Source organism: Lontra canadensis, unplaced genomic scaffold, assembly GCF_010015895.1.
Source record: "Lontra canadensis isolate GAN:19392208 unplaced genomic scaffold, GSC_riverotter_1.0 scaffold29, whole genome shotgun sequence".
In the NCBI taxonomy this organism is placed as follows: Eukaryota; Metazoa; Chordata; class Mammalia; order Carnivora; family Mustelidae; genus Lontra; species Lontra canadensis.
In genome coordinates, this window is record NW_022631023.1 from 7,159,985 (window position 1) to 7,184,614 (window position 24,630).

Consider the following 24,630-nt stretch of genomic DNA (forward strand, 5'->3'; position numbering starts at 1 on the left):
TAGCCGTCGATGCAAATTAAGGCAAACACCTCTCCACACCGAAGTCATTTTTAGAAAGCAGACAGCATTCTTGAAGGGCTGAATTGCTGTGTAACTACAATGCATAAATGTAGAATACAATGATCTTGGAAATAAGAGGTCTCAACCAACCCTTTCTCTGGAATAGGGTCATCTTGGAGATAGAAATTCTGTGTCTTAGGAGAGGAAAACCACTTTATAAAGTGGCAAGAGAAGAGCCAGATACGAAACTGTTGTTAAAATATTACTAGTCAGTGGTACTCGTTGCTCTTAAAATTTGTCAATCGATTTATTCTCAGAGAAAAGATGGCATAAAAGAGTGGAGCTTACAGAGATAGAAGCAAGTTGTGGAAAAGCTTTGGAAACGTGGTAAAACTGTTTGCAATGACCATAAGAAAAAGAGCGTGTGCAGAGGGGAGCTATGTGAGGTGATCTCTGGAATAACAATACAGAGCGAGTTAAAAATCAAGGGACGGGATCGAGTAAGCAATTACCCAAATCCTGACAAAATTAACTTGAAAGGCAAGCTGGGTTATGCATGAAAAAGGTCAGTGTCCCTTTCTTTGTTTCCAGTGCCCCCGAGAAACATCGGGGTGGGATGGGATGGAGCAGCGGCGGGGCCCCCAGCTGCGGTGGACAGCACGGACTGAACGAAGCAGCGGGCTGGGCTTCCTCGGGATCCACGGAATACTGACCCCCCAACCCCGCGGGGCGCGGCCCCTCACGCGCCACCCCGCCCCAGGGGCTCGCGGCGCCCCCTCCTGGGCACGTGCACACTGCGCGCTCCAGCTCCTGAACCCAGGCTGACTCGGTAATTTCAGCCCAAGGGAGACAGAGGCAAGACCCTCTTTCTGGTGCTTTCACGACACCTGAAAGATGGAGCCCCTCCAAGCAGCAGACACAAAGTGATCCCAGAGCTTCGGCTCTTTGCTGCTGTCCAGGCTCTTCACCGGGAATAACTTACTTAGTGGCAGAGGAGGAAAGGTGGGAACGGAGGCTAACCCCAAAGTCCCCTAGCGTGGAGCGCCCCCACGTCTCCAGCTTCATTTTGGAGGGGTGGGGTTTGGTTCGGTCGCCTCCGCTCCGGCGCGGATTTGGGAAGGGGCCCGTGCGGTGTCCCCCACCTCCGCCCCAACCCGGGGAAGGGTATGCGCGGTGGGTGGGCGTCTCCTGACCTCGCGCTCCTCCCCTCCGCGTCCCTGCCCCCTGCCTCTCCGGAACACACTGTGTGGCCGCTTTCCTCCAGCACGCGGCGCTGCGCTCGCTTTTATCCGCGGAGCCGCGCGGGTTCGTGCGCGGCCAGCGGGCTCAGCCCGTCCGCTGGAATTGAGGAGCATTCATTGAATCTGCGGCTTTCATGACGTCTCTCTGCGTGGCCCATCACTTTTCTCCCAGCCGGGATTTTTTTTTTTTTTTTTCCGCCACTCTTGCTTTTTTTTCCCCTTCCCTCCACCGGTCTGCCGTCCGCGTCCCTTCCCGACGCACACCCCTCCGCCCCTCCTGTGACCCCGCGCCCAGCCCTCCTCTCCGCTCGCGGCCAGAGGGAGCCAGTTTGCAGACGGCCGCACCTGGCCGGAGAGGTTGGGCCGGTGGAGGGGTGGGGATCCGCGGGAACCGGGAAGCCAGACCCAGAGCTGGGTGCACCGCCAGGAGAATGGAGACTCCTAACAGCCTCCCGGGGCTGATGTGAAATTTGACCATCTGATTCCAGCTTGTCTTTCCTTTTCTTTTTATATTTTCTCCCCTCACCATCCATCGTGTACTCAATTATCAAATCTTGCTCCGTTCCAAGAGGAGATCATGATTGAGTGAAACCACCCTGTCCGCAGCAAGGTAAGCGGTGCGCTGAGTTGCTCGAAGGCGAGAAGCTGGCACAATCTGGGCAAAACGTTCCGTGCCCTCGGGTCTCCACCTCCCCCTCCCCAGTCTCCGTCGCTGCATGCTCCACGCTGATGAGAAACATGATGCCCAAGTCAAGGGAAAGGCGAGGGAGAAGCCGGTTACATAACGGAAGGGAAATCTGTTTCATAGGGTTTTCATTAGCAACTGAAAACTCGCAAGGGGGGCGGGGAGAGGAGGGGGTCTGCATGCCCCGGGCACAGAGAAACCCAGGCAGTCATTGCAGACATCATTTCAACATACGTTGGCAAAGAAGAAATGCACTGATTAACTGGTAGGGGCGGCTTGCGGTGTAGTCATTTACAGTTGGGAAAAGCCCATTGTCTTTATGGAAAGCTGTATCCTTGTTCTTTGCATAGAGGAGAGAGACGGAGACGGAGACATAGAACATGAGAAGGAGGAAAAGGAAAAGTGAGGGGTGGGGAGAAACCGGCAGAAAATGGGAAACAATAACTTCTAACTGTTGTCTATCAGTAAAACCAAGGATGTGATATGATGGCTACAAACAGTGAATAGGAAGCTCTCCCCAGAAGTAAACTGAATTGTTTTGTAACTGGAAGGGGAAAGAAACCCTCAGATGAAATGAGATGTTTATGGCATTTAGGGGGTTAGACTAATCCGCTGACTTGCTTCCTCCTGGGTATATTTTCATTTGCATGAAGACATTAAGCCTGAATTAGTTTTTTAACAGAAATAACATTAGTATTCCCCAAACCCAATAAAACCTTGGGTCAATCCACAGGTATATCTCTTGTACCAACCTCAATATGGAGAGATGCTTAAGGAGGAAACATGGTAATAGGAACAGCCACAGATATGGGGTGAGGTTGATGGAGAAACAAAATACCAGAATTTTCCAAAGAATCCCGCCTCCACTCCCAAAAAAGGAAGAGAGAGAAAAAGGGGGGGAAAAACTCCTGTGTTTAGGAGTTGGAAATTCATTATATGTTTAGAGTGTCTCCTGCTTGCTTTTATCTAAAGTCTGATGGTTCAGGGGACCCCCCCCCCCACCATATAGGTTGTAAATCACATCTCTACTAGCTCCTCACCCTGCCTACCTTTCTTTTGCTGAAAAACAGAGGAGTGGGATACCCAGGAGCTGATTAGAAAGAAAAAGGGGCTTGCTGTAGTCAGGGCATAGCTAACTAAGCTTCGCCCATTTTGCCTGGAGAAAGAAAAGAGCTGAGTCTCCATGGCGACCCAGGTGGGAGGGGAGAAGGCAGCTCCAATTACAACAAAAAACATTGGACAAAACTTTCCCAGCTTCAGGCGAAGGAATAAGCCAGTCAGGTATTCTGTGGAGGGTCCCAGGGTATCAGCAGTGCCCAAGTTCCTGCCCGCCACCCGCAAGGGGGCTTCGAGAACTGGCCGGCACCCTCAAACCTCCCAAAGTTGTCCAGAGGCCACGGAGATGGTTCAGGCAGCAGGTTTCGGATTCAGCACCAAGGCCAGAGCACAAGAGCCAGGTTCCCACCTCCCAGTTGACTACCCCTGCGAATGTTATTAGCTCCTTTGGTGACAGAAGCGATCACTTTCTGTAAATGAACGGATGTCTTGCCCGTGCAGAATCTGGATATCTGATTATCCACGGAATTGCGTGGGACAGAGAAGCTTGCAAATCATCCATTTCACGCATGGCGGTGCATCAGAGTAACTATTCAAAACCGAGAACACTGAAGCAGCAAAAGATCCAGGTTGAACTGAGAATGGAGAATGATCCTGTCCTCAGGGAAGCAGAGGGGTGCGGGGTACCCACGCACGCATGTACACACACACACACACACACCCCAGACCAGTCTCTAATGAGAGTTGTCTAGTTTCAGCCAAGTCCCTTTGGTTTCAAAAGCATCCATTCATTTCTTACCCTCTCACTGTCCTCTGTACTTTTTGTCGGGCTTAGATGACAGAAAGACTGTAGGAGTGAGACAGTGAGACAGCAGTTAACCAAATCCTTTCGAGGGGTCCTGGAGGGCAGAGAAATAAAATACTCTTAGTCCAGACCTGACAGACTTTCTAAAAGAGCTCATGAGCTCCAGGAAAGGGAAGAAAGTATGCTAGTGAGGTGAGAAGCAGTAACTGTATCTTTAAGGCAGCATGTGAGTAGGGCAGCTACATTTCGAAGGTTGTAGGGCATAGGAAACTGGGAGACGAGACGGAGTCACTTCTCTTAATAGAAACAAGGAAGAAACTGTGCAAGAGGGGAGGATTTATTTTAACTCAAGTTCTGTTTCAGCATTCATTGAGAGAAAACAGGTAAGTCTCTCTTGCCATTCTGCCTTCACCTGGGGCAAAGCTGGTCTCTGTCCTGCTGTCCTCATCTTTGGTCTTAAATCCTCAGACCCCCAATACAGATGAGGAAAAATAGTGGAGGAAGGTGCAGTCACATTTCTAATAGACTGTTTTTGTGAATAGCATCCAGGTGTTACAAGGTACGGTTTGAATTGCAGAGCCCAGTCAAAGTTTGACAACTGGTTGGAGATACTGAGTGCCTTTACAATACACTGTGTTGCTTTTCTCTTTTGAAGATGCCCTTGTGTGTGTGTGTGTGTGTGGTGTGTTTAATCTTGAGCTGGTTCTGCTTTGTTCTCTCCAAACGAGAGCAATCCTGGTTTTCTTGGCTGGCTTTTGCAACTGTGGCTGTGCCATTGCTTTCTAAAGGTGATGTGTGCAGAGCACTCAGGACTTGGTTAAAGCAGTGTGCTTATACCTTCCAGTTTTTGTTTTTTATCGTTTGTTTTTCATGATCTCTATTGAAGGCAGAAGCAATCTATTCCAAACCTGGTTAAAAGACGAGATGTTACACTATTTCTTCCATTTCAGTTCCTGATGGATATTGATAAGTTTATCCGTGATGTAATTTATTAAAAGAGTTGCTATCTAAAGTAGAGAGAAATGGTGCATGGAGTACTGTTAGGACTTGAAGCAACTATACCTTGGCTTTTCTCCATCTCATATTATCAGCAGAAGAGAAGTAGAGATTAGTTATGAAGATAAAGCCATATAAGAATATAGGTCATTCAATAAAAAAGATCATTTATCATGTATTTGTGAGTTCTAAAGCTCAATTTCTCTCACGAATTAAAAAAAAAAGATGGGAATATAAATGATCTAGGTATAGAAAATTGTTTAATCAATTATCTTCAGTTCTGGTAGATTCTATGTTCATATATTCGGTGCTAATTTTTCAAACTAGGACTTGCTTTCTTCTTCTTCTTGGGGGGCTAATTGCTAAGCAAAGCATCATTATGTCCTAATGACAGTCAATGGCATACTCCAAAATAATTAGTCTACCCATTTCAAGTAAGATTTGTTAAGGAGACTTAAAATTAATCCCTGTGCACTGGGAACATTTTTTATAATATTTTAAAAATAATTTTGACACCTAACCCTGGTATTTCCTAAGTATCATTAAATAAGGTATATTAACTTTTATGACCCAGGTCTTTATTTAATACATAGGACTTATATAGACTCTTTCCTTTGAGTATAAAGAAATGTTTTAATTCACTCTCAAATTTCCCCCCATCTTACAAACTATATCTGCTTTACAGAATAAAAGAAAATAATACATCAGAAGAGCTGTTTAATAAGCAATAGAAAAAAAATTTATTGGCAATTAAAAATAAATAATATGCTCTTATTGAAGCTTAACCCCATTCACTGATTTTCATAGGTAGAAAGTGCTGCTTTTTTCGAATGTTGAATCTTGGTTATGTGAATCTTCACGGAAATAAGATAAAGCCTCCTTATCAATATGGGCAAGTAGGCAAGGTGAAGCCCTTTTTCAATAACTCTTACAAATGATATGTAAGAATATGTAGATTAATAAGGGAAAGAGACCAGAGAGCATCAGAACAAGGGGAAGGAAGCTAGGAGGAAAGGCTAGCATTTAAAGCTACTATATTTTTATCAGCATTAAAGTAATGACACTTCTGAAACCAAGGATTTTTTTGTTTGTTTTTTAATTCATTGTAATAGGACTTCAAGGTTCGTGGAACTGAGATGTTTAAATGTAAACAACTTTGGATTTACAGCTTATTGAGATGGCATTTATTGTTTCTTTCCTTTATTTCAAATGTCATTTTAAATATCAAAGGAGAATTGATTCACTCTGGATTTTTTCAGAATTATTAAATTTAATATCAATTAAAGGGAAATGAGTAGTTAAGTTGAAAAATCATCAAGACACTTATCGAATTAAGGTTTTCTTTCTAGTTGTAGTTTGAGTGTTCAGGGAGATAAAAAAAAATAAAATGCAACCATATGGGATAATACATTTTATAACATATATTAAATAATTAGCTCTAGAAATAATTAAGATCCTTAAAGAAAAGATCATCATAAGCATAGTTAGTGCTCTAATGATACTCTGATAAAGTACTAGAATATACACATACTTGATATCATTTTATTAGCACTAATTAATAACACAAAGTTATTTCTCTCAAATAAAGAAGGACAACGCCATCTTCTTTTTTCTGAGGTGTAATTGATGTATAATATTGTATTAGCTTCAGGCATACAACATAGTTACTTGACATTTGTATACACTGTGAACCAGTCATCACAGTAAGTTCACTTACCATCTATGACCCTACAAAATTAATACAATATTATTGATTATATTCCCCATGCTGTATATTATACAACCATGACTTACTTATTTTATAAGTGGAAGTTTTATTTCTTAATCCTGTTCAGCCAGTTCATTCCTACAAACCATCCCCACCCCCTGCAACCACCAACCTATTTTCTGTATCTATGTGACAAGGTTTTGTTGGTTTTGTTTTGTAGATTCCACATGTAAGTGAAATCATGCAGTACTTGTCTTTCTGTGTCTGATTTATTTTGCTTGCAAAATACACTGAAGACCCATCCATGTTGTTGCAAATGATAAGATTTCATTCTTTTTTATGGCTAGGTAATATTCCATTGTAGATATACACCACATTTTCTTTATTCATTCATTTATCAGTAGACACTTAGGTTGTTTCCATATCTTGGCTTTTGAAAATAATGCTGCAGCGAACAAAAGGGTGCATATGTCTTTTCAAATTAAAATTTTGGATTTTTCAAATAGGTATCCAGTAGTAGAATTGCTGGGTCTTATAGTGCTTCTATTTTTTATTTTTTGAGGAAGCTCTGTACTGTTTTCCACAGTGGTTGTGCCAATTTTTGTTCCCACAACAGAGCTCAAGAGTTCCCTTTTCTCCACATTCTCACCAACACTAATTATTTCTTGTCTTAATCATATTAGACATTTTGATTGGCATGTGGTCTTTATTTGCATTTCCCTGATGATTAGTGATGCTGACCACCTCTTCTTGTGCATGTTGGCCATCTGTATGTCTTCTTTGGAATAAGTCTATTCAGATCTCCTGATCATTTTTTAACCAGATGATTTTTGTTATTGAGTTATATAACTTTTTAAATACATTTTGGATATTAACCTCTTATTGAATAGGTGACTTGCAAATATCTTCTTCCATTCAGTAGGTTGCCTTTTCGTTTTGTTGAAGGTTTCCTTCACTGTGCATAAGCTTTTTAGTTTGATACAGTCTCATTGTTTATTTTTGGTTTTGTTTCCCTTGCTTTTGGAGACAGATCTAAAAAACATTGCTAAGACCAATGTCAAGAAGCTTACTGCCTATGTTTTCTAGAAGTCTCATGGCTTCATGTCTTAAATTCAAGTTTTTAATCCAATTTGAGTTGATTTTTATATATGTTATAAGATAGTGGTCCAGTTTCATTCTTTTGCATGTAGCTGTAGCTCTTCAATTTTCCCAGCACTTTAGTGAAGAGACTGTCCATTCTCCATTCTATATTCTTGCCTCTTTTCTTACAAATTGACCATGGATGTGAGGGCTTATTTCTGGGCTGTCTGTTCTGTTCTTTTGATCTATATGTCTGTTTTTATGCCAATACCACACTGTTTTGATTAATACCAATTTGTAGAATAGTTTGAAATCATGGAAGATGACACCTCTAGGGGCATCTGGGTGGCTCAGTGGGTTAAAGCCTCTGCCTTTGGCTCAGGTCATAATCCCAGGGTTCTGGGATCAAGCCCCGCATTGGGTTCTCTGCTCAGCAGGAAGCTTGCTTCCTCCTCTCTCTCTCTTTCTCTCTCTCTCTCTCTCTGCCTGCCTCTCTGCTTACTTGTGATCTGTCAAATAAATAAATAAATAAAATCTTTTTAAAAAAAAGAAGATAACACCTCTAGCTTTGTTCTTCTTTCCCAACATTGTCTAGAATTATTTGTTCTAGTTCTATAAAAAATGTCATTAGAATTTTAGTAGGTATTGCATTGAACCTGTAGATTGCTCTGGTTATTGAACATTTTAACATATTAATTCCTCCAACTCATAGGCATGGGAAATCTTTGCATTTATTTATGTCTTTTTAATCTCTTTTTTTATTTCTTTTTAAATTTTTACTTAAATTCCAGTTAGTTAACATACAGTGTAATATTAGTTTCAGGTGTACAATACAGTGATTCAATAAGTCCATACAACACCCAGAGCTCAGTATACTAAATGCTGTCGTTAATCTCTATCCCCTAATTTCTTCCACCCCCCCACCCACTTCCCCTCTGGTAACTATTAGTTTGCTTTATATAGTCAAGAGTCTGTTTCTTCGTTTGCCTCTCTCTTTTTTCTTCCCTTTGCTCATTTGTTTTGTTTCTTAAATCCACATTTGAGTGAAATCATATGGTATTTATCTTTCTCTGGCTTATTTTACTTAGCATAATACTCTCTAGCTCCGTCCATGTTGTTGCAAATGGCAAGATTTCATTTTTATGGCTGAATAATATTCCATTGTATATAGAAAGCACATCATTTTTATCCACTCATCAATTGATGGACACTTAGTCTGTTTCCATAATTTGGCTATTGTTGATAATGCTGCTATAATCATCGGTATACATATATCCCTTTGAGTTTTTTTTAGGTCATTTTTTAATTTTTTAAATTTTTTTGTGTTATGTTAGTCACAATACAATACATCTTTAGTTTTTGATGTAGTGTTCCAAGATTCATTGTTTACCTATAACACGCAGTGCTCCATGCAATACATGCCCTCCTAAATACCCACCATCAGACTCACCTATCTCTCCATCCCACACCCCTCTAAAACCCTCAGTTTGTTTCTTTGAGTCCATAGTGTCTTATGGTATGTCTCACCTTCTGAATTCCCCTCTTTCACTTTTCCTTTCTTTCTCCTAATGTCCTCCATGTTGTTCCTTATGTTCCAGAAAAACGAAACCTTATGATAATTGACTTTCTCTGCTTGACTCATTTCATCCTCCAGTCCCATCCATGTTGATGCCAAAATTGGGTATTCATCCTTTCTGATGGCTGAGTGATATTCCATTGTATATATGGACCACATATTCTTTATCCATTCATCTGTTGAAGGGCATCTTGGATCTTTCCACAGTTTGGCTATTGTGGCTATGTCCACAATATTGGGGTACTTATGGCCCTTATTTACACTATATCTGTATCTTTGGGGTAAATACCCAGTACTGCAATTGCCAGGTCAGAGGATAACTCTATTTTTAATTTTTGGAGGACTCTCCACACTGTTTTCCAGAGTGGCTGCACCAACCTGAGTTCCCACCAACAGTGTAAGAGGATTCCCCTTTCTCCACATCCTCTACAACATTTCTTCTTTCCTGTCTTGTTAATCTTTGTCATTCTAACTAGTGTAAGGTGTTATCTCAATATGGTTTTGACTTTAATTTCTCTGATGGCTAATGATAATGAACATTTTTTCATAGGTCTTTTAGCCATTTGGATGTCTTCATTGGAGAAGTGCATGCTTATGTCTTTCATCAGTGTCTTATAGTTTTCAGTATACAGGTCTTTCACCTTACTAGTTAAGTTTATTTCCAGGGATTTTACTGAGTTGAAGAACATTTCCTCTATACTAACTTTGTTGAGAGTTTTTATCATAGGTGGTTGTTGAATTTCATCAAATGCTTTTTCTGCATTTTTTGAGATGATCATCTGATTTTATCCTTCATTTTGTTAATGTAGGTCTATCACACTGATTAACTTGCAGTTGAACCATCCTTGCATCCCTGGAATAAATCCCATTGATCTTGGTGTATGATCCTTTTAATGTATTGTTGACTTTGGTTTGCTCATTTTTTTGAGGATTTTTCATATATATTCATCAGGGATATTGGCCTATAATTTTCTTTTTTTGTAGTGTTCTTGTCTGGTTTAGGTATCAGGGTAACACTGGCCTTGCAAAATGAGTTTGGAAGCTTTCTCTCCTCTTCAATTTTTGGGAAGAGTCTGAGGATAGGTATTAAATCTTATTTGAATGTTTGGTATAATTCACTAGTGAAACTGTTTGGTCCTGTGCTTGTGTTTGTTAGGAGGTTTTTAATTATTGATTTAATCTCCTTACTGGTAATCAGACTCTTCAGATTTTCTATTTCTTCTTATTCAATATTGGAAGATTGTAAATTTCTAGAAATGTATCTATTTCTTTCAAGTTTTTCAATTTGTTGGTGTATAATTGTCCATCATAGTTTCTTATGATCCTTAGCATTTCTGTGCTACTGGTTGTAACTTCTCTTATATTTCTGATATTATTTATTTGAGCCTCTCTCTTTCTTTCTTGGTGAATCTAGCTTGAGGCTTGTCAATTTGTTTCTCTTTTTTAAAGAACCAGCTCTTAATTTCACTGATTTTTTTAAATTGTCTTTTAGTCTCTATTCCATTTATTTCCACTCTGATCTTTATTATTTTCTTCCTTCTACAAACTCTAGTCTTTGTTTGCTCTTCTTTTCTTAGTTCCTGTAGAAGTAAATTTAAATTGTTTGAGATTTTTCTTATTTCTTGAGATAGGCCTATATTGCTATGAACTTACCTCTTAGAACTGCTTTTGCTGCATCCCATAGATTTTAGTATGGCATATTTCTATTTCCTTTTGTTTCCAAGTATTTTTGCATTTCCCCTTTGACATCTTCTGTGACCCAGTAGTTCTTCAAAATATATTGTTTAATTTCAGTGTTTTTATAGGTTTTTCAGCTTTCTTCTTGTAATTGATTTTTAGTTTCATACCATTGTGATTGGAAAAAATGCATGACATTATTTCAGTCTTCTTGTATTTATTAAGATTTATTTTTGTAACCTAACATGTGATCTAGGCTGGAAAATATTCCATGAGCACTTGAGAAGAAAGTCTATTCTGTTGTTTTTGGATGGAATTGCTCTGTATATATCTATAAGTCCATTTGGTCTAATGTACCATTTAAAGCCAATATTTTCCAAATTATTTTCTATCTGGATGAGTTATAAGTTCATTGATGTCAATGGAATGCTAAAATTGCCTACTATTGTTGTATTACTGTCACTTTCTACCTTTAGGTTTGTTAATCTTTTTTTAATATGTTTTTATACTCTTAAGTTGAAGATATAGCTATCTATAGATAGAGAGATATAGCTATCTTTATCTATACCTATAGATAGATATATCTATATATCTGTCATAATGCCTCTCTTTATCTTTTATATCTTTGTCTGATATAAGTACACCTATACCAGCTTTCTTTTCATTTCCATTTCCATGAAGTATCTTTTTTCATCTCTTTGCTTTCAGTCAATGTGCATCCTTACTTCTGAAGTGTATTTCTTATAGGTAGCATATAGATATTTTTTTAATCCCTTCAACCACTTTATGTCTTTTGATTAGAGAATTTAGTCCATTCATATTTAAAGTAATTATTGATAGATATGTACTTATTTCAATTTTGTCCATTGTTTTCTGGTTGTTTGTAGTTCTTCTCTGTCCCTTTTTTTCTCTTTCTCTATTCCCTCATGGTTTGATGACTTTCTTTATCATTGTGCTTGGATTCATTTCTCATTTTCTTTTGTGTATTTACTCTAAGTTTTTGGTTTGTGATTACCGTGAAGTTCACATATGTCATATATGTATAAAACAGTATTTTAAGTTGATAGCAATTTAAATTTGAACACATTTCAAAATTCTACATTTTGACTCCCTTTCTATGTTTTATGTATTAATGTCACTTTTTATATCTTTTTTTACTTTCTGTATCCCTTAAACTATATTGTAGTTTTAGTTAATTTCACTACTTTTGTCTTTTAACCTTTTTAGTGCCTTTATGAGTAATTAATCCACTACTTCACTGTATATCTACCTTTTCCAGTGAGGTTTTTACTTTGTGGGTTTTTTTTTTTATTATCAATTAGTGCCATTTCTTTTCACCTTAAAGAAGTCCCTTTAATATTTTTATAAGGCTGGTTTAGTAGTGATGAACTCCTTTAGCTTTTGCTTATCTAGTAAACTCTCTCTCCTTCAAATCTGAATAAACTTAATATTTCTGTTTCCTCATTTTTTTTTTTGACTGTTTGTTTCTATGTGTTAGGCCAAATAGCTACTTCTCATAGGCTTGAAGGAGTGGCCTTATGGAGATGATAAAGCTTCTTGTTCAACCTTGTCCTAGTTCTTGGTTGTTCCTTGAAACTTTGTGATGGTCTAAGCTGCCTGAGTTATTATTAATATGCCCCTATTCTTGAGGATGCACTGAGATTTGTCAGTGTTCTAAGGGGAAGAATCTGTTTAACATCTAGTTTGAAGCTAATTGAAAGCCAGACCCCAGGCAGTCATTTTTACAATATGTAAATATATACAGTTTTGTGGGAATACAAGCATAATCCCTGTTGGCCTCCAGATCAAGAGATCTGGAAGTCTCCACTGAGAAACAGTTGCAAAAATTGGGCCTTCAGACAAGTGTATAAGCTTTCCAGGAAATCTCTTTGAGCTGTGGGTAAGCTAAGGGAGTGCATGATGGTGGTGTCTCTCTGCTTTTGTTCCTTTTTAGCCCCTTGGATGTGTAGGAAACATGAGGCCTGTCCCTCAGACTGACGCTCCAGGTTTCAGTAAATAAGCCCTTTTCACAGGAGGACTGAAGTGTTTCTCTGCTGTCTGTGCAGTACCCTAGGGTAGTGGCCCACCAAAAGCTATCTTTCTACTTGTTACAGTCTTATAGAGCTCTGGAATGCCAATTCTTGTGGCCACCAAAGTCAGGTGATCAAGGAGTGTCCCCTGTGTGGGTTGAATGTGCCTTCTGACCTTAGCAAGGCAGTGGAGATTGTAGTGTCAAGCAAACCCAATGGTTTCAGAAAGGTAGTGGGAAAATATCTTGTCTGCACAATCCTTGAGCTTCAGCAGTGCAGCAAGAATGTGCCTTCTCTGAGTGCACGTATCAGCTTTAGGCTAGGAGTAGGAGAATGCTGTGACCACCAGCACTGCCAGCCCCAGCCAGGGAGCAGGGGAGTGTTGCAACTGCCTGCACTCTCTAGTCTCAGCAAGCAACACAGCAGCTCACTCTGCCCTTCCAAGCAAGTTAGTGGGAGGGTGCTTTGTCTGATTTCACTTGCCTGTACTAGCAGGCTAGGGGGAGTGTGCAACAGTGGTGTCCTCCAGCACCTTCATTTCCTGGGAACATCTCAACTGTGCCCTGCCCCTCTAGCAGATGTCTCCAGATCAGCAAATGAATCTCCCTCACATATAATCTTGGTACTTTTCAAACTGCTGCTTTTTGCTTGGTCTGGAGTGATTGAGACCATACCCCAGCCCTCTAAGAGGGGAATCTCAGTTTCCTTATAGCATTTTGGGACTTCCAGACATCAGCCTGGTTGTTCCCCAAGCCAGACATTCTAAGGGCTGTCTTTCTGGTACAGCTCCCAGAGGTTAGGTTGCCCCATGTGGGGCACCAACCTCTCACTCAAAAAGAAATACCTCTCTGGTGAGATCCTTATCCACTGTGTGTTGCTGCACTGAGGAGGGGAGTAGGGGGGGGGACCGTTCTTCAAGACTGTGTCTCTGCCTCTCTTATCCATCTTAACATGGTCCTTTTATTCCTTGTTGTGGAAAGCAGTTCACCTAGTTTTGAAATCTTTTTTCAAAAGAAAATGATCCATATGTAGCTGTAGATTTGGTGTGTCCATGGGAAGAAGTGTGTTCACAATCTTCACATGCTGCCATCTTGGTTCCTATGTTCTTAGGACTATGTCATCTTAAAAAGAATAAAGAATATTCAGTATTCCCTAAACTGTCTGTAGCCTTGATCTAGCCATACCTCCTAATCAATTGTAGATATTTGTTTATTTATTACTGAACTGACTAGTTATTCAAACAAATCTTGAGAGAGTGATTTTGCATCATGTTCAAATGACCATTCAAATCTTTATCTTGTCTGGATGCATTAAGGCATCAATCAACTTTTCTAATTACAATATATGACGTTAACCCCACATTTTTAACAAATAGCTCTTTAAGTCATGTCTCTACAGATTTAACCAAGTCAGATTAAGCCCCCAAGCATCTTCAGTCTATGTGCTTAGAACCAGAGACTATACAGTACTTGTTGTTCTTTTAGAGAACAGTTTTTGACTGATATTCACCACCAGTCAGATTCCTGGTCACAGAGACGTGGCTTCTAGTGTGAACACTTTACAAAATTCACCAGTAAGTGGATCTATGGATAAAAAGATCCAGATCCTTGCCAACAATTGTTTTGTGGCACTAAATCTGAACATATTATATGCAAAGTGAGAGACAAATCTATAAATAAAGTTTGAATCCTGGTGCTGTTGCAGTTTCCTCTTTAAACTTATAGGCATCCACTTTCTCTTTACCCAGGATGAGAGCTGATTTTTTTTTTTTATGATGCTTTAATTTTCCTCATATCATCCAACAGGAATGTATGTGAATGTGACATTGTGCTTGGGAGGTGTTATTCAGTGATGATGAACACAGGTTCTAGCATCTAACTGCATTTGCATCAAGCTCTAAGTATTAGTCAGCTTTTACTAGCTTTGGTGCAGTAACAGCAATCTCAACATCCCAGTGGCTTACAAAACAAAGGTTTATTTCTTCCTCAAGCTTCATACCTTTGCTGGTCAGCTATGGCCCTGCACTCCTGTATCTTTCTCATTCTGAGATCGAAGCTGAGAGATCAGTCTGATTTGGGGCATTCCATGCTAGCCTCAGAGTGGAAGGAGAATGCCACATTAAGCAATGACTCTTAAAAAGTCCTGCTCAGGGATGGTTCAGGTTATCCACTCACAGTCCGTGGACCAAAAGCAGGTCACGCGTCATACCAGTGCTAATGGACAATGAGATGGAGATGCATATGTCTCCCACTGAGGCACCTACATTTAACAGCAGGTACAGACATATAATCTTCTTATGAAGAGGGAAGTCAATAATTGGGGACAATTATATAATCCACTACACTCATTACATGACCTTGCTCCACTTTAATCTCTTGGTTTGCCTATCTATAAAATGAAAATAAGGGTGTCTACTCCAGAAATGTTATGAGGATTAATGTGATACTGTAAGGTTCCTAGAATCATGTTCAGCACAAAGTATGCACTTTATAAATAATAGATGCTGTTATTCATTTGCTACAAAGTGGCATTAAATGTGGTCCTCAGTGAGGCCATGTAGACTGTATTAATTAGATAGATGTTGTAATAGAAAATCCCTAAATCTCAACAGTTTAGCAAAATAGAAGGTTATTTTCATTCTGGTAAATCTAACTGCCTGGTACCATAGAGGAACCACACACAGGAGATTATTCATGATCCAGGCCCGGAAGTAACATATATCACTTCTGCCATGTTCTGTGGCCATACCTAACTGCATCAGTAGCTGCAAATTGTAGTTTAGCTCTGTGCCCGGGAGGGAAGTACACTGGTGGGGTAAGCATTCTAGAGTCTTTGGATAGATATCCATTTTTGTTTTGTTTTGTTTTTTATTTGTCAGAGAGAGAGCACAAATGGGGAGCATCAGGCAGAGGGAGAACCAGACTCCCTGCTGAGCAAGGAGCCCATTGTGGGACTTGATCCCAGGACCCTTGGATCATGACCTGAGCCAAAGGCTGATGCTTAACAGACTGAACCACCCAGGCGTCCTGATATCTAATGTTAAATATGCCGATTTGACTATTTTATTTATTTATTTATTTATTTATTTATTTCAGTGTTCCAGAGTTCATTGTTTATGCACTACACCCAGTGCTCCATGCAATACGTGCCCTCCTTAATACCCACCACCAGGCTCACCCAACCCCCCAACCCCCTCCCCTCCAAAACCCTCAGTTTGTTTCTCAGCATCCACAGTCTCTCATGGCTCGTCTACCCCTCTGGTTTCCCCCAGCTCTCTTCTCCTCTCCATCTCCCCATGTCCTCCATGTTTTTCCTTATGCTCCACAAGTAAGCGATTTGACTATTTTAATACCAGTGTCTGGCTTCAAAGAAATATAGCTAGTGTGGGTCAGGAAAAAGTGGGGCAGGACAAATGATTTGTCCCAGTGGTGAAAAAATCCAAGGTGGAAAGAGTGTTTTGTTGAGCTCTTGTTCATTCCTCAGTGAGTACATTTTTTTTTTTTAATAAATTAGTTGGGGTCTTTTACTTTGGAATGGGTGAATTGGATGCTTACAAAAGAAATGTAAATTTATATTGTTTGACTTCTATTAGCTGAGCCATTAAAGTAGACACAAAGAAGAGTTGACTTCACAACCCTTGCTTGGGAGCAAGTTTCTGATCTTAACAGTTATATTCACATCGTGTCTAAGAATGCTCAAGAATTAATGTGCTATGGTGAGTGCTGTGAAGTGTGTAAACCTGGTGATTCACAGACCTGTACCCCTGGGGATAAAAATATATTAATGTTCATAAAAAATAATTAAAAAATGAAATTTAAAAAAAAAAGAATGCTCAAGAATTAGATGCCGTCTTCCAATATCTCAAACTTGCTGTTGATTAGCAATTTGCATTTTGTCTTGAATATCATAAACATCTGTAAGTTAGACACATGCTCTAAGTTTAGGGTGAATTAACATAACAATTGTTTGCGTTTTCCTCAAAATAAACCATGTAATTTGTAAATAGTCTCTGAGAATTCCTGCTTCCCTCCAGGAGAGCAGGTACCCTTGGAAACTAAAATCTACACCTTCTCCCTGGAAGGGAGACACAATCTAGAAAAGATAAGTATCAGGTGAAGACATATAAGAAAGCTATGAGAGAAAGAGCCAGAAGAAATATGGTGGCAACCCATGATGCTTCCAGCTGTCCTCATTCCCCACCCTCCAGGGTGGGTGACAGAGCCAAAGTCCATTCATGAAGGGCCCAAAGTCACCAACCTGGAATAATGACTATCCCTAATGTGTGCTAGTCCTTCTGTGGGGCAGCTATACCACATTAGAGAACTCTTGAACACTCTAAATATCTTGCCCTCCTAACATGAATAATGTCTTAGAGTAGAGCTTCTGATTAATGAAGAGAGTGTTTTCAAGGTATATTTCACTACTATCTCCTTTCATTTCAACTTAAAATGGACATAACCCAACTCAGTCATGTGCAGAGAGGAGCAATCAGCATGGTAGGGAAGTCCAAACCATGTAATGTGGGAAGAAGATGAAGGAATTGTGGATGCTTCCCCTAGAGAACACCTAGGTGTAGGGAGGCATGAGAGTTGTTTTCAGGTATCCTGATATTTTAAGATAAAGGAGGGATTAGAATTAGAAGGGTTCTGATAAGCTCTAAGAAATACAAGTAGGACCCAGTAGTGGAAGCTACAAAGTGACACATAAAAAAGAATCTTCTGCAGTCAGAGCTGGGAAGAGGCAATAGGATCTGCCCTCTCCACTGGCACAGCTGTGAATTCCCCATCACTGGAAGGCATAAAGAAGCTGGGGGAGCATTGGAGTGCATGTCTTTTGAAATCTCTGCCTCAAAAAGTACTTGCAATTCTCCTGACAGTGGTGACCATCTTCAGGTCAGTCAACATATCACACTGGACCTCAGCACTCTATGTGACCATGGCTTTATTATTGGGGAACTACCATTTCTCTATAAAAGAAATAAGTTCTATTTCGCCAAATGACACTTTGGTCCATACATGAAATGTGTGGTCAGTGAGAGCAAGCCTGGAACATAGTGATCACGTGACTAAGCTACAGGTCTGTTGAACTCCCCACCCATGGGAAAGACTTACCTCTGCTTTATGTTTTCCATACAGTTCTACTCTCAGTCAACATACAGGGAATGAAATAGCTCTTTGGAGGCTTCTCACAGTGCTCTAAACTTATTTGTGAATAGCCTTATGTTCTTTTTGGAGTTGGGACTCATGACACATCAGCCAGAGTACATTTCAGATTCGTGGACATCTCTTATGTGCCAAATATGATGCTAGTAAGATAGAATTCCCACTCCAAAAAAATCCAGTTTCGGTAATAGCAAAGAAGGGATGGATTTCTTTTTCAGCTATATCCTGAAATCTCACCAGTGAATACTAAATATATACACACTGCCTTGAATTTTCATCAGCCCACCTGGTGTGTCCAGGCCGACAGCAGGGAAGTATCTAAACAGAGAGGACACAAATAGGGAGGCAAATAAGGAGCCCATAATAGGTGTGCTGTCAAAAAATGTACTCCTTCATTGAGAAGGAGGCTGAATTAGGTGGCTCCCAACCTCAGCAGCAGCTAAGGAGTGTTGAACCCCAAACCAACATCACTCTTGCCTCCTCTCTGACCACAGGTGAGTCTCTGGACAGAGAGAAGCATCAGAGCTGACAGAAGTCAGTTTAGGCCAGTGGTTCCCAAAGTGTGTCCCTGAACCTGCAGGAGCAGCAGTGTCACCAGGGAAACTAGTTATAAATACACATTCTCAAGCTCACCCCAGACCCCGTGAATTCGAAATTCTGGGGATGTGGCTAACCACTTGAATATCACCCTTAGGAATTCTGAAGCACAGTAAAGTTTAAGAACCACTGCCTTAGATTGTCTTCAAATTTGCTTTGAGGAGGAATCATAGAAATTTTCCTCAAACTTCTCCCTCTTACAGGGTTTTTCCCATAGTTTAAAAAAAAAAAAAAAAACTTGCTCTTCAGAAGGCCTGCACAGCTGGAGACATGACATGCCTGCCCTTATCTTCCACCCCATGAGCAGACCTAACCTGGACTCAAAGCCTAGAGGAAAAAGACAAAAACAATAGGCTTTTGTTCCAACAGATAAAATATGCACAATCACACTAAGTGGCAAAGATTATGGACACAAAGCAAGAGCTTCTCTGTTGCTCTCATTGTATAAATAAACTGCTTAGTCTTCTGGAATTCCAGTTAATCCAAGCAGAAGTTTTCTAGTACTTATTGTAAATTAATAGTCTCATCTATTATCCTTTGAATAAAAGACGCCATCAGTGAATAAGAATGGTGTACCCTCGAGAAAAGCGACATTACAAAACACTGAATAGAAGGATTACCATGGCAAACCTCTATGCAGTCAAGTGATGAATAATAAGGTTATGTAACATTCACTTTTACTTAAAACCTCTCTTGACCATCTGCATATTTCCATAAACTGACCTTTAATGGCTACACCCTGAATGGTCATGCCTCCTTGCACCAGTCAGTCAACAAATCTTTAATGAGTATCTACTGTGTAAAGAAGACTGAGGCGGAAAAGGGAAGGAAATTTTCTCTTAAAAAAAGAAAATCCTAAGTCCAGCCCTCAGAGGCATTGGACTTTAAGGAAATAAGAGTATCAGTGAAACACTGTACAACACAAAGAAGCATAGCATTAAACAAGAGAGTGCTGGACTTTAAGTAGAGACTATTGTCAGTAGGGAATCATCCAAGGATATGGTGAAATGTGAGGAGTCTTGGAAGAAGTAGGGTTTTGATGGGAAAATGGGAAGAGGGCTTTCCAGATAAGGATTCCCATGTGTATCCAGGGAGTATTGGCAATGAGGGTTCATCAGGCAGAGGTATGGTCCAGCACACCAGGGAGGAAACAGAGAGCCATGCTTTGGCATAGAACTGGATGTTGTAGATCATTGAGCATTAACTGCTTTGATTAGAGGCTGAGGGGCGGGGAGGACACACAGTAGATTTTAATCTGGCAGGGTGGACTTGAGTGGAAACAGTGGGATCGGGACATGGCTGGACACTGACAGGAAGAGAAGAAGACCAGAATATGCTTAGAGTAGTAAACTGGCAACAGTACAATCGCTTCACTTTAGTACCTTTAGTGGTGCCGAATCAGATTCCTCATGAGCTGGGAGACCAGGCTGATGATGGGTTCAGCTCAAAGAAAGCTCTGCCATCACACTCCATGACCAAGAGGGATCACATGTGGCCACAGTCCAGGTGCGGAGTGTTGAGGTGAATAACTAAGAGAGAGCTGCCACTTGTTACCCTCATGTGCAGGCAAGGAGCTGTGGCATTGAAGAGCATGTCTTCAGGGATTTGTCCTTCCTGAAGCACTGAGGGGGATGCCAAGCATCACAAATTGGTTGCTTGTTAATCCTGAAGATGAAGGGACCATTTTATTTTGTGATATATGATGTAGGAAAAGACATTAGTGTTCAAAGCCAATGGCCAAAAAAGAATTCTTGAGATGTCTTTGGTGCAAAAAGGTGATTTTATTAAAACATGGGACAGGACCTGTGGACAGAAAGAGCTGCACTGAGGTCATGAGGAGTGGCCCATGATATACTTTCAAGTTGGGAGGGGGTTAGGGATAGTGTAAATCTCAAAGGAATTTTGGAAACAAGGTTTCTAGGACCTTGAGGGGGGGCTAGCTATTGTTGGGAAAAAGTCATTTATTACTGTATAATAAAACCTTAGTCATGAGACCCTTCAGATGTATATCAGTGGGCCATACGCTTGTGGGATGATTGCCAACACGCTTGAGGGATTTGGAGAAAAAGGAAATTTCTGAAGGAATTTTTATATTAAAGTAGTCTTATAGGATCCTGGGGGTCAGGCTAAAGTTGCCTTTTGCCCTTAGCAAAATATTAACATCAAAGCACTTGTGTCCCTAGAGGAAGGTCGCTCTGCCTGTTTCAAGGACTTGACAATGGGCTTTAGGTCGTAAGGAAATTTAATACTTTTTCTTCTGCCTTTGTTTCCCACATCAATGTTGAGCAGAGAAGGGACAGGACTCCTTTCTCATTTACAAAACCAAGGTGCTTGATATTCATCTGATAGTCGTTGGCAATAGTGTATGTCAAACTGCAACATTTTCTTTGCCCGTGGAGTAAAAATCACTTAACCATTTATGGAAGTCCCCGAGGAATTAGCCTGGCTCTGAACGGCAGGGATGGAGGCTCAAGGCATGTGGCGTCTTAGATGAATCCTCTCAGTACTTGTCACTAACCTGGAGCTCCCACTGAGCTGCCACCAAAGAGAAAACATAAAATGGGTTTTACATGGACCTACCTTAGTCTAGGAATAACCTGAACGGCATGACCCACTTCAGCACAATATGAGATGTGGGTCAGATCCAGAGCTGCAAAATAAGGGAAGACATTTTTATAAGACCTCAAAATCATAAAAATGATGAGCTGTAATATCTTTCTTTCAATGAATTTTATTTTTCAGGGAAATAGTTTATTTAGCGTGCACCATGGAGATAACAGGCTTCATTCTCTGTCCCCGCTATGCGCATCAGTGAAGTTTATGGGAAATTAGCAGGGCTGAATCTTTGTGAAACTTGGCTATCGTGGGGAGAACAAAGAGGTTATATTGGGCACTGGATAATAATAGTAATTATGTGGGGTTCCCAGATCAGGAAGTACATCTCTCTTGAAAATTCCTGGTTATAAGTAATCACCAAAACAATACCAAAGTCCTCCATAATAGCTCACCCATAAAGTGTATGAAACCTGGATTTTAGAGCAGCTGATAGAGAAGATGACACGGGGGTTATAGTGACCCATAGAACTAGTCTGGGATAGGAGAATTTAATTAAAATCCACTAATCATTTTCAAATAAACTAATTTTTGTTACTCAGTTAATAAGATTTTCTTAAAATAACCTATTGTTAAACTATTCTCAAGCTTTTTTTGGTTTCCTCTAACTAAAGGAATGTAGATTTTTAGTAGTAGTACTACTAGGAAAGTGGATTTTCCTTCTGTTGTTAAAGAAGTACGGGGAGGTTCTTAGCATTGAGGATGGACCCTGAGTGTCTTTGTGAGAACCTGTAACCTTCATTCAGCTGCCCAAGCTCTTACGATTGAAATTACTGTTGTAGTTCATTCCTTTAGTCATATAAGGAATCTGGACTCAAGCACTAAGTCCCTTCTTTCCTTGTTAAGTTTCCAGAGGAGTTGTTGGTATTGCTTGAATAAAGTGACCCCGGATACATGAGGAATGGTAAACAGAGCACCCACTTACGTGGTAAGCTCTGCACACCATCCTAGCTTCTTCCTACACCCAGTTCTGGACACAGGGCACCTGGCTGAGCCATTTGTGCCTCATATGCCAACCACAAAACAGATCAAAACACTTCATGCTTTACAGCACCCACAAGAGTTTATAAATGACCAACAGCATGAGAAAAGACAAGAAAATCCTACTGAGTTGGCAATGAAAGGGAAAATGTGGAGTAGGGCCTTAAGCATAAGAGAAGGATCTCAGATAGTGATGGGAGGGGGAATGGACAGTTGTTTCTAGTAATAAAAGAGAGAGAAAAGAGCTCTCAGATATGTGCCCAGATCAGAGAATCTGACACCCTAAATTTGCTTTAATAGGAAGGGAGCATCAATTTTTTGTTGTCATCTCAGAGAAACCAAAAGGATAAACCAGTGGCTTCTTGAGTTAAATGTCCATGTCACTAAAACTGAGATGCCACCAAAATTCCAAGTCATGCCCTCACCTGAGTTTTTCCCTGTCACTTTGGCACCATTCCATGGGCCTCATCGTGCAGCTGTCTACACAAGCTGATGTGTACATGCTGGCTTACTTCTCTGCTGGGCTCAGACCTCCTCCCCAACAAGGGTTAGTCTTAGACATTACTGCACCCCCTCTGTGTTGCTCCCCAAGAGTTTCATCAAAAAACCATTCAATAGGTGGCGCCTGGGTGGCTCAGTGGGTTAAAGCCTCTGCTTTCGGCTCAGGTCATGATCCCAGGGTCCTGGGATCGAGCCCCACATCGGGCTCTCTGCTCAGCAGGGAGCCTGCTTCCTCCTCTCTCTGACTGTTTCTCTGCCTACTTGTAATCTCTGTCTGTCAAATAAATAAATAAAATCTTTAAAAAAAAAAAAACCATTCAATATATGGTGTTTGAGTATTATTTTTATAATGCCTCCACATTCTGATTCCAAGGAAGCTGTTGGACACTATTAAAATTGTTTAAAAAAAACAGGGTTTGTTTGTTTTTTTTTTAAACAAACACAGATTACATTATTCTGTGTAGTCTGATTGTAGCCATCTCTAAAAATTCAGCAAGAACCCACTGAACAAGAAATAAAATGCCCATATTCTGTATTTGGAGGCCAGAGGGGACACATAAGAGGGAAAGAGTTTTTTCTTCTCTTGGAAACCTTTACCAGTGAAAACATCTATTTTAAATGTCACTCAAATGCAATATTTGAATGAAAGAGGGAAAGGAATGAAAATGTGTTTGAGATGGGGCAAAGTGAGTGACATGTACTTCTCTGAGTCATATAAAACTTTGGAGCTCAGTCATTTCCAGGTCACTGGTTTCTGACATGTCTGTATCGGTATTTATATTCTGGATTGCTTTGAAGATCTTCAAAACCTAAGCCCTCATGACGTTCACCACAACCACATTTCCCTTCAAGAAGCCCGAAAGACTGGAGTTACCTCTGAGTCACACGGTAGAATGAGATTTAACAGACACTGAGCTCTATCAGATGAGTTATTTAATTTCTTTCTATATCAGGTTCATAAAAAGGGATGATTCTAGGGAGAAAGGCAATAAATTAGTAAGCTGTCTTTCCCATCCCCTGAGGAAATGGGAAATTATAATAAGCGACATAATGATTTGACACTTTTTTAAATGCCAAGTATACAGGGAGGCAGGTGCTACTTAAAGCTTCATTGGTAAGCCTTTAAAGGAGGAATAACTCTATGGGTAGAATAATACCTCAGCGACACCAAGGGCTCCCAGACCAGAAAGAATGAACTGTCCCAGCCCCGCTCACTCATCAACATAGGGAGGTGAGCTCATGGTTTAGAAAGGTCTTTCACAGCTAAGCTTGAAATCCTAGAAATCCTAGATTGAAATTCTGTTTAATCCTGGGTTGAAGAGATAATCAGATAATTCACTTAAAACCAGAACACCCCTGGGGCATCTGGGTGACTCAGTCCGTTAAGCATCCAACTCTTGATTTCAGCTTAGGTCATAATCTCAGGGTCCTGGATCAAGCCCCACATTGTTCTGTGCTCAGCACACAGTCTGCTTGGGATCCTCTCTCTTTTCCCCTCCCCCACCCCTCCTAGAGCTCTCTCTCTCTCTCTCAAATAAATAAATAAAATCTTAAAAAAGAAAACCAGAACACACCATTCTTGAAGTACATTCAACCATTTAAGTCTTACAACGACGTCAGTACTGAACCTTATGAGTACAAATGAGTCTCAAGATGTGGTTAGGCAGACGTGGATGGATGGGGGTGCTCTCTGCGTGTTTGCTTGTATAACCCTGCATGTGTGGCTTCTGTGCAGGCGGCACCCTTCAGATCCACCCTGGGAAAGACTTCTACCAGTGGAAATGGATAGATGGTGTATCTTGGGTTGGCCTGACCTCTAGAAACCAAACTTCTCTTTCTCTGAAAGTTTAAACTTGCCAGTTTTAACTCTCTCATTGTTTTAACATTTCTACAAAGCAAGAAATGTTTACTGCTACTTTAGA

At 40.5% G+C, this 24,630-nt stretch overlaps 1 protein-coding gene across 3 annotated transcripts in view; it reads left to right on the top strand.

The window, feature by feature from the left end:
- The first annotated feature begins 936 nt into the window (after positions 1 to 936).
- KCNJ6 (potassium inwardly rectifying channel subfamily J member 6) overlaps positions 937 to 24,630 on the top strand; it is a 263,591-nt gene continuing 239,897 nt past the window's right edge. Inside the window, exons 1-2 of one of the 3 annotated variants that reach the window (XM_032865328.1) lie at positions 937 to 1,002; positions 1,811 to 1,851. The gene's annotated coding sequence lies outside the window, so the exon portion shown is untranslated. Of the gene's footprint in view, positions 1,003 to 1,464; positions 1,852 to 24,630 lie in introns of those variants that run through there. The other 2 variants (XM_032865325.1, XM_032865326.1) reach the window with 2 other exon arrangements.